At 26.3% G+C, this 11,957-nt stretch overlaps 1 protein-coding gene across 2 annotated transcripts in view; it reads left to right on the top strand.

Moving 5' to 3' along the window:
- LOC724389 (calcium/calmodulin-dependent 3',5'-cyclic nucleotide phosphodiesterase 1C) overlaps window positions 1-11,957 on the top strand; it is a 154,479-nt gene that overhangs the window by 3,995 nt on the left and 138,527 nt on the right. The window lies entirely within an intron of this gene.

Here is an 11,957-nt window from a genome sequence, read left to right as displayed (position 1 = left end):
TTTTCAAAACTCCATCTTTTAATTTGACTGTGATATTCTTATACCTTCTTATGTCTGATTCTCTTCATCTTATTTTTTTCATGTATAAGCTTTGATTCTTATGATTATTATCTCTATATACCATGAGTTATTCCGTATCATTTTATCCTGATGAAATTAACCCTCTATTTCCAGCCAAAATTTTCCCTCCAATCCACTTGTCCCTTTTTTTTATTGGCGATACGATTGTTACCTCGTTCGTCGTTCTGATTGGACAAGTCACGATCATCTTGGATATCATTATTCGATAGTTTGATGTCTCGCCGAATTTCCCCGGGGCGAATAAAATAAACCCGTACGACAGTTGTGGGTCAACGAGACCGCTCGTTTCTTTTTATTGCCGTGTACCATGCTATTATGAGCATTCTTCTGTTCCTGTAGAGACTCATTTGCAAAAATAATCAAAAGTTTACCGCTCGCCAACTACACGTAACACGCACGAGTAATTATTCTTTTCTGGTACGATCCGCGACTGGTGCAACGTCAGTCTCATGATTTCGACCACCCCGTAAATTGTGTGTTCTCACGTATACGTAACCATATTCTTTCCTTTTTTTTCTCTCTCTAATTAAGCGAAATATGTGTCTACAAGATACCCGTGCTTCAAAAAAAAAAAGAAAAAAAGAAAAACATTTTCATCGTGTGAAAGAATGTGTAGAAGAAAAAAAAAACATCAAACTTATTTAATTAATATAAACGCTTATAATCGATTCGTGTCCCGAATGTATCTTATATCTCAAGATTTCCGAGAATTTTGAATAAGAAAATTAAAGGAACTGTCATAAAATTATCGAATTATGAGATATTTTTAAGAATTGGATCCGATATTTTTGGATTCTGACACACTTTTTGAATTAATTATCGCGATTCTTTATTTAAATCGGACAATGAACGCGACTAATTTGTTATCATGCGTGATTGAACGAATCTTGAAAAGTTTGAACGAAAGTTGTTTATTTTTTTTTCTTCTTCCTCGTTTCTATCCAAGAACGAGTAATTATTTGTTTAAATTTGCATATCCAATCTTTTGTTTCTGTTTTCGTATCCTTTGTTCGTATTCACACTCTTGCGGCTTGAAACGCAGGATTACAATTCTGTAGATAGAGGAAGTTTATGTCTTTTGTGCGTTTCAATAAACGTTACACGATGCTGTTTCTTTTAATTCCATACACTCTCCTTCAATTTTTATGCCACTTTGTACATGTTTGTAATGCTTCACATACGAGGACCGCAGAAGGGAAACTTGATAAGTTTATTTTTGTTGACTCTTTGTTTTTTACGTCATAACTTTTACATCAGGGCTGAAAAATGCTTTGTTATTTCACTTGACAGGTGCTAAAATAAAAAAAAATAAAAAAAATTGCTAATAATTAATATACGAGGCGAATAATTTGACAAGTTTAATTTTGAAATTTAAGTTTTTTTCTCTAGAAACATCTATAATATGTTTGTGATATCGGATATTAAATATTTCAAATATCGAATATTTTGCAATTGAATAAATATTTAATATCAAACAAATCATTTTTTGTCGTATCTTTTATTTTAATTTTTTTGCATCCAATTGCAAACAATTAAAATTAAGATCCGTTCATATTGTTATTTATTTACAAATCTCTTATAATTTGTACACAATTTGTTATATTACCAACATACATGTTTACATACACGTATGCAATATTCAGATTTTATTTCCTTATGTTTCTACTATATAGTGTCTGCACTTCATCATACAAATATAATAAGAACAAAGATAAAAATTGGATTATATTTCGTTCCTTCTTAAATTAAATTAAATTAAATTAAATTACATATTATAATTGTTCTAATTTATCAATTATCTTTTAACTTTCAATTTAGATTTAATAATTAAATAATTAATTTTGATTTCCCATCAATTTTGTAAATTATTCCAATTCAAAATTATCCAGATTTATCATTTATTTTTCAATTATAACATCATTACTTTTTTCAAATTATAATATTTAACGATATTGTGCATTGACTGATTAATATTTCTGATTAAATAAAATTAAATGAACGATATATATATTGATATATTATTACTGATATAATAATCATAATTACCGAATAAAAATATTAATTGGAAACATTCTATCGATCATTTATTGAAATTTTGCTGATTGAAAATCAAATTAAAATTTCTATTTGGAATCTGTACCATATTACTGTTAATTATTATCCGAGAATGAGTACAAATATTAATTTCGAGGTAAAAAGAATTTTTATAACCGATCATTAATCTGATTGACCCCAAGGGAGAGTTACCAAGTTAAACCAGATTGAGTCTAAAGGGTTAATGGGTTAAAAGTTCGTGTATAACGTGTTCCGTAATGAAGGAAACTCGGAATTAATGTCATCGGGTCGACACCGATTACGTTATCCTCGTAAGCTCATCCAAAAACACCGGTCCCCATCACGAAATAATGCATTCTTTCTCGAGTCCCATTGAGAGCGTTCAAAAGACTCGTTTGTCGCGGTCTTAATTTGCTTAGAGTTCATTTACATTGAACTTTGTGTCCGAAACAAATCTATTTACGACACGCACCGACGTCACTGCAACAATACTCCCTTAAGCTGTAACACAAGCATGACCACGTCGATGAACTGCACTGTTCTTTTGCTAAAAAAAAGAGAGAGAGAGAGAGAGAGAGAGAAAAAAAGAGAATGAAAGGAAACGTGAGATAAAAAAAGAGGAAAAGGAAGGAAAGAAGGAAAGGAGTGAAAGAACAGGGAGAAAAGGATATTTGCTTCGCGTGTTAGATATTACCGCGCGAGAATTTACGAGGAAATATTTTTAACGTAAGAACTTGCATCGCAGCGCGCACGAAATTACAAAACGAAGTGATTTTATCATTTTCATTCGCTTCACGTCCTATCTTTACGCGTGCCTCTAATGCTGTTACCCTTGTGCTTTTTCTCCTTTCCATTTCTTAACTTCTTGAGATTATTCACGTTTACGTATGTCGCATTTTTCTGTAAAAAAAAAAAAAAGAAAAGTCAGAATTGTGAAGCTCGGTTTAATTTTTTGTAACAGCGACTGAAAGGGTAATGTTTTCTTTTGTCCATTTGCAAAAATTAAATGACGTTCTTTTAATTGTTATCAACTTGTTATATATACTGGATGTTGGATATATTTAATAAAAATACTAAAATTATCAAAATATAAGAATTTTTGATGAATTTAAATTTAAGAAAAAAGAACAAGATTGCTGATAATTCAGGAAATTTTTAATTGATAAAATTTTAATACTATTGCAAAATTTCATTTGATAGTTTTCATAGATTTGGAATGATCAATTATTTTATTAAGGAAATACATAATATGTAGAATTATATAGAAATTATTTTCATTGAATCTATAATATTTCGAAAAATATAATAAAGTTTTTTGAAAAAGTAATAATTTTTTTTTATTGATATAATAATTTAATTGCTATTGATATTTCTTTTGTCGTATTAATTTCGTCAAAAATGTATCGGTTTACTTTCCTCTCTAAAAATATCGAAATGTCGCAATAGTAAACATTCAATGGAATTATTTATATTTGTATTATAAAAATTAGTTTTCTGCTTGTCATATTTATTTGCATTTGTGTCAATATAATAACCAAGATGATAATAAGAGAAGCAAAATAAGCGATGAATGTAAAATATAAATGTGCATTTATATTTCCAGGCATATTCCGTTTTATCCCGTTTTATACCAACCATATTTATGAAATTTGCCAATTTGCATCAGATTTGCACCATTCTTGTACTTTTATGAAAATCCATGAATCTTAAATGTATCAGGAATATTAGTTGATAATGATTCTTATTTAAAGATCATAGAAAGAAATTTCTTCAAATTTTATGTTATATAGCGTGATTGTGTTGAATTTTTTTTTTTATTAAATCAAAAACATGCCTTTGATATTTGAAAAAAAAACATATTGATGAAATTTATTTAAAAAAGCAATAAAAATTTGTAAAATTATATAAAAATGTTTGAAAAGAAAATTAAATCTATGTAAATTATTGTAATATTTTATTTTTTGATTATTTTTTTTTTTTTTTTATAAAATATTTGTATTTTCTATTTTGTGTAACAAGAAATTTTAGAATTGGTATTTATTTTATTATGATATAACATTTATCTAAACTCAAAATAAAATATATTACAACTTACCTTGTAACTAAAAGTTATTATTGAAAATATGCTATTTATATAACAATAAATAATCATTATCAAGACACATTTCAATTTTTATTTTAAAATGTAATCATTGAAAATCTTTAATTACTCAAATATTAAATTTAAATTTTCTATATATAACATTTTTGATAATAATTTTAAAGATAATATAAAAAGATTTACCTTTTACTAAAAACAATACACTTCATTATAAATCCATTCCAAATTTTTGTTGTTTTCAAAATAAAAAAAATTCAATAATCTTACGATAGTCTAATTTCAGTAATTTCCGATATCGTATTTAAACTTTTTCTCAATATTTCTTCTCAATTCTCCTTTGTTTTTATTGCAAATCTTCCCACAATTCTCAGGGATTTGTCGATTATCATTGCACATTTTAGAAGCCAACTCGATGAGGGTATTGCTTGTCATTTATTCTACGTTTCGCCCGTTTCTCTCGATTTCCGTAACGACTTTTGTTCTTTCTTCGATTTCTTTCTCCAAGAGATTTCTCCAACGGAAATTCAGATGCAGAATCCTTTTGCTGGTTCAGCAACATATTGATTCACATAGGGTCAAATAAATGTATGTATTTACTAGTTACAGAGAATCGAATTAATGATACAAATACATTATCTTTTTTGATATATAAATTTTGAACGATTTAAATTTGATTTTAAAAATGAATTTTGTTTTTTCCATAAATACAATTAGATAAATTAATATTTGTATTAAGTAATAACTTGAATTTCGTAATTATTATATCAAAGATAACAAATTACTCTCCTTTTCCTAGATTAATGTACATCAATGTGTACATCAATTAATAGATTTTTATTATTGAAAATAAATTAAATCTTTTTATAAGGAATTTTATGTTGCACCGGTTAATGCATTAAAAATATGCAATTATATTTAAAAAAAAATAAAATCTTTACATAATCTCTATACGATTATCTGCAATTTTTATCCATCTGAATTTATCTTTATCTCATAAAACATTTTTTAAAATCAATAAAAAACAAACAAGATATTCAATCAATTGATCATATTATTTCGTTAATCGTGTATTCGTATTTCTTCATTTACATACTATAATTCCTTGTTGAAGATTCGTTTCTCATAAAAATTAAAAGTTCTCGGCTCGTACAAAAGTTCAGAGATCGAGTTAAGGGTATTAATTAACACCTCCTCATCTCATTACAAGTTAATTTATCCTCAAGGATCCGTCATTAACCGAATTATTCAGATTTTACGAATCGTTTCCTTTCTTACACTCGAACACTTTGTTCACGAACGAATCACTGCAAATTGTTCCATTGAAACTTTTCTTCGAAAAGTAAACTTTGTCGTGTATTTTAACTCGTAGCAATATTATCTCTTTCTCTTGCTTCAATACCGCGATATTTCACCAAGAGATTCAGACACGAAGAGAACACGTTTGATATATAAACGCGATTCTTCTGTTAACGATAGAAGAAAAAATTTTTGTATATTTTGATAACGAGATAACGAGAATTCATGCCACATTAGAAAGTTTGGTTCAAATAGAAGAATACGAGTCAATATTTACATTGATTTCTTCTTTGTCTATTATTAAATATCTTGTTAGATATTAAAATTAATATACGAATGCTTTTTCTTTTTTTTTTTCATCATGTTCTCTTTTTATTTATTTTTGATATATATCCACTACATTTAAAATGACGTTATGTTTATTAATATTTATGTTTATTAATATTGATTAGCTCGATTAAATACATTAATGTTAATAATATTGTCGTCATATTTGATGTAACATTTCAATTTTTTTTTTAAATTTATAATAATATACCACGTGTGTATCATAGGTAATCATGTTATCTCTTATGAAGATTGACTCTGCTAAGGGTGAGATCCCACTGGAAAAATTTCTCGCGTAAGATTTTTTTTTTCTTATCTCTTTTCTTATATACCGCAAGAAATTTCAAATACATAATATAAAATTCATTACTAGATTTTGAAATTCCATTCTTTATGTTTGTAAATTTTTAAAATATACAATATAAAATAAAAGTGATGAAAAAGATGAAAATTAAGAAATAAAAATTATGTAATTTTATGCAAAATGTTAAATGTGGCATTAACTTAATTAAATATAATTGCAATATGTAAAATAATTTTATATTTTGAATTTTAAATTTTTACGAATGTTATTTTTTTTAATCCTTAACAATATATTGTTGGACATTTTTGGACATCATTTTATATTCAATGAATATTCCTTATATATTTTTTGATATATTTTTTTAAGTTTCTTTAAAAATTTTGTCAAACTTTCATTCTCTTTAAATTCTTTTAATTTTTAATTTTTCAAGCACTTGAAGCTTAATATTCAAAATTATATTTATTTCTATTTTAACCATGATAACGTTTCAAATGTGCAAATTATAATTTTTCAAAAATTAGCAAATTGATCTATTTGCTTAAGCAATTATATTTTCTATATTTAAAGGCAAATATAATTTTTTTTTTAATTAATATTAATTTTTGCCTGTTCAAAAATATACTAAATAACATGATTTAAAATATTTTGAATTAAAATTTAAATTCGTATTTATTTTCTTGTCATTCGATCAATATCTATTCAAGAAAATTATGGAGCTGAATTTAAATCAATATTCATTACTTATTTTTAACCAATAAAAATGTTAAAAAATATTCTATTTCTTTATGTTACAAATTATCAACTTATGTACTCTGTTTCAAATGATAAAATATTTTGTGGCAGCTGTAGCACAAACAAGAAAGGGGAAGTTTATGAATATATGTATGTACCTAGAATTCATATACTTGTTTGTTAAGAATTATATAATGTGATTATCACGCCACGTGTCGTGTGCTTACCTCATTTGTAACATCATTAGAGCAAAAAGTCAATGCTTCCTTTTTTATACCCCCGAGGTGCAAGTGTGAACAGATTGTCGATGGCATAATTTGAATGACTGCCGGTAAACCGAGTGGAACGCACAATTCAGAAGTATTGTGATTAAGTAAAATTCTTGATTTTTTATCCACGAGCCACAAATCTGTGATATAATTATTCCTGAAAATATAAATATTTTATTAGAATTTTTTCTCGAAAAATTTACGAGTTCTATAAAAACAAAATAATTAATTATTTATATAACAAACTTATTTCTTTGCAAAGAAATATCGTATTCAAAACGTATAACAAGTTATATCTTTCATGAGAAGATTCCAAGGAGAGAATTGACGTCTCTGATTTGAGAGATGTAGACCCTTGTTTCTTAAAGTGTCCCAGTGGACGCGTAAATCCGTCGAATAAGTCCAGTCAGCATGAAGAATCGTCGTGACTTTGATATGGATCTCTCGATTATTCTGATTGCCTGGATGATAGTATGATTGTACCATATAGCAAATATATAAAATCATGAATATATTTTCACTTATTTTGTTTTTGATGATGATTATATATGTAATAATGAAAATAACCTTTTATCTATTGTTAAATTATCACAGAAAAGTTATATCTTTCAAGATTTTTTATCTTCTGTTGCAATATAAATTACAATAAATAAGAAAGAATTAAATGATGCAGATTAATTTCAAAAATTGGAAAAGTTTATTCTTGTGTTGTTTTTATGTTTATTGAAGTCATTCTTAAATTTATTCGTAAATTTTTTATCGGATGATAATGTAATCAAAGTTATACGTAAGTAATTTCATATTTGCATTTTATTACACAATTTTCCTTCATCAAATCGATAAATATTCTCAGCTATTTTTTTTTTTTTTTTTTTTTTTTTTTTTTCATTCATTTTCCAATACATAATAAACACAGAATTAGTAAAATTAGTATCATATTTTCCCATTTTTCTTTGATATTTTGTATTTATCTTCAGCTTCTTGTTTTTGATCATTATTATTTATTGTATTACATGCTCGAAGATTGGAAAAATTAGGTATCCATTAGAAGATATAAATAAATAAGTATTATTTTATCTTGATGCACTATGCAACAGCAAAGAAAAAAATGAATAACAATATTTAAAATTCTTCCACCTAGAAAATATTGAAATTTTATTTAAATTAGAGGATATGTCCTAAGATTTTTGAATCGACATATATATAGATATAAATGGTAGAATATACTTTTACATTTTTCGTGGCTCCAAGGACAACACGATCAATTCACTAAGCAACGAGTGTGGACTGGATTAAATTGAAGGCTGCTCTGTTATTCGTGGACAGTCGTCTTGACCCCGGACATTATCGTCGCATTCAATTTAGGGAGTTGATGCAGTCAAATGAAACTATTCGAATACAGAGGTTAAGGCTATTAGTACACGGTATCCACATCGTTTCGTTTTAGTCACGATTATGAGGAGGATGTTATTTCAATGCTAATCATCTTTAATCGTTTGAGAGTTGCACTGTGTATGTAACATGGGTTTAATTATACCTGTAAAGGATTTGTGTATTTAATAAAGGGACAATCCAATAGAAACATTTCAATCTGGTGTAGAAATGAAAATGTAAATATTTGACATGCTTCTAGTAATTTTGATATATTATTAGAAATGTTGGGTAAATAATACCTAATTGTAATACAAAAAATAGTAAAAAATATAAAATATTGTATCTTTAATTTTTGTATTAGTATTGAATGCAATTTAAGATTGCACAAATTAGAATGCACAATTAGAATGCAATTAGAATAAAATTAATAAATTATTAAAATTATATAATTAGAATGATCATGCATAGAAATTAATTTTTTGAAACAATTATCAATAAAAGTCATTAATCAACTTGAAGGAAAATTCCTTTCTAAAATTTCCTTGATGGGAATTCCTATAATTAATCTCATTGAAAGTCTCAAATAAATTGAAATAAAATTAAGAAAATAAAATTGCAAGCTTTGTTACATTATATCTGTAACATATTTATAACATAATTTATAACTTATATATTTTTTTTAAATTAAGGAAAAAAAACACGATTCATCGCATCGAAATATATTTTAATCCTCATTTATTCGTTTCCCATGTTCCGTCGACGTTTGCAATTCCACGGATTTCAAGGATACCAATCAATTAAACAGGCGCAGAAATTAAATACGAGAATTAGAAATTCCATCTATCGCGATGGAACCTCTCAATCTCGGTCATACGAGCCTGTCATCGTTTCATTTCCTGGCTGTGCGACGAATGCAATATTACCGAAAAGCGTTATCTGCGGTGATTTTAATAATTAAAGATCGATTCTTCCCTATAGTGTCGCTTGATTGTCTCTGGTATTCCGTTTTAATGCGAAGTTTACGATCCTTTTCATTGTCGCGCATTTGAATTCACGATGCTTTTACAAATAGAATATTCGTGGTAGAGAAAATTGAAATTTTATCTCTTTCTTGTTAAAAAATTAGTTTCTAAATTTTAACATTTACGATAGAGTTATTAAAAAATGAAATTGAATCTTTTTTTGTTAATCGTATAAAATTATCATCTATTATTTTATAATGGCAAAATTTTTCTCATGCAAAATGATAAATAATAATAACAATAATATTACAATAAGTATTTGAAGTCTTAGAACCGTATTCAACTCAAAAAGCTTAGAATTCTCCAATTTCGAATTTTCAAAAACTTTTATTTCTTGTAAAATAAAAAAATGATTATTATTATTGGCATTTGTTACTATGAATCTAAGTTTGAAAAATGTCAAATACTAACATTTTTAAGATCCTTAAAAGAAAGAAAGAAAGAAAAAGGAGAAGAGAAATAAGTATTTTGAATTTTTAAAATTTTCTAAGTCTCATTGAGATTTGAATTTCGCAGATCTAAGAGACTCATCTCTAATTTTATTATTCAATTACGATTCATTATTCAAGTGATAATAATAATAAAAAATCATTACGTCCAAATGAATCCTTAATTTTCATCACTCGACGATAAATGCAATAAATAGATGATAAAAAAAAAAAAAAAAGATATTAAAGAAAGAAAATTGCGAAACCGCATGTAAATTACTGTAACACTTCCTACTACCTTGATTCTCGGGAAAATAAAAGAAATCAAAAAAATAAAATATCTTGCAACGAAATGCAGGACGAGAAAACGTTCCCTAGATATTGCTTCGTTCGGAAGAAAAAAGAAAGGAAATTACATCGGTGCGCAATTTCTAAAGTCACGACTGCATCGTAACTCATTGCTCGTGTTGGATGAATTTGATAATATACATATTGCTCGTACGGATTAAATCGTAAAATTCGTATGACAAGATGATACGTCGTAAATCGATATCATTTCAATATATAAAATTCAATATAACATCGTATCGTGATTGTAAATATTTTTTAAAACAATTTTTTCTTACTTTATTTGAATATATTATATGATTGAATATAATAATCCAAAATTATATTGTTAAGTTGATGCATATGATGGAATTATTTAATATTTCGTTTATTTAAAAATTATTCGAAAATTGTTTCAATTGTATATTATTAAATTCATGTAATCATATCATTTATTAAAAAATTATTCAATAATTTTTTCAAGCATTATTTCATTTCATATATATGATTATTATTAGCTGATCCTTTTTTTTATATTCCTGTTTGAGTAAAATGATTGATAAAAATGAAAAAAATATTATTTTGACACAAAATTTTTATCATAGAACAAAATGCAAGCAATTTTATAATTAATTTTTTTCTATCACATAAAATTGAAATTTTTTGAACAGATCAAATTATACTATTTTACAAATTCGAATAATTTATGTTACTTACCTGAAGATCGTTTGCATTAAGAGTAGTTAAAAGATTACGATCGTTAAATATGACCAAGATATAACTATCGCAAGTATAATGCTAATTCCGTAGGCGTATCTATATCCATTAACTTAAGTATAATTTTGTCGGTATCGTAATCATCGTTAAAAAATGCATTAGGTATAGCAATTTCGCTCGTTAGTTTGTTAAATTATTCTATTATACCGTAATTGCACTGATAACTTCATCCTGCAATTTTCGTTTATCGAATCGTTTACACTCTTATGCTTCGAGCTATACATGCTAATTTCTGATTGAAAATGTGGCCAGTTTGATATTTCCATAATATTGATTCCTTATTCGCCTAAAATATATCATTAATATTGCAAATTTGATTGTTGTTACCCATTTCTTTGTCATATATACAGGAAAATCCTATACCTTATTTCCATAATTTGAAAAATAATGGCTATATATGTGTTTCTATAATTTTTAACGACCATTTCCATCATATTTAAATATTTATTGATAGATATTTGTTATAAATCGAATATCGTGCAATATATGATTTTATTTAATGAAATAACATTTTCATTTTTAAATACAGGAAACATATGATATTTGTGTATATATTCTGTACCTATATTATTATACAAATTTATATTTTATCATAAAATTATTTCGTATGTAATTTCCTATTGAATAAAATAAAATTACAATAGATCATAGACGTTTATTGGAACACTTACCTTGCTAATAATCAAGAATTAACAACATTTTTCGAATCTTTGACTAATTTTCATGTTACGTGATAATTCCTTTGCGTATTCAATCCAGTTTAATTTCCCTTAATTCTTCGACAAATCGAATCTCATTATCGTACCGCGTGGAAGGTAAAATTACTAGGAACTCGATTCCTCGGATTGCCGATGCTTCGAATGA

The sequence above is a fragment of the Apis mellifera genome, linkage group LG6, assembly GCF_003254395.2.
Source record: "Apis mellifera strain DH4 linkage group LG6, Amel_HAv3.1, whole genome shotgun sequence".
Lineage (NCBI taxonomy): Eukaryota > Metazoa > Arthropoda > Insecta > Hymenoptera > Apidae > Apis > Apis mellifera.
This window is presented reverse-complemented; position numbering and strand designations above follow the sequence as displayed.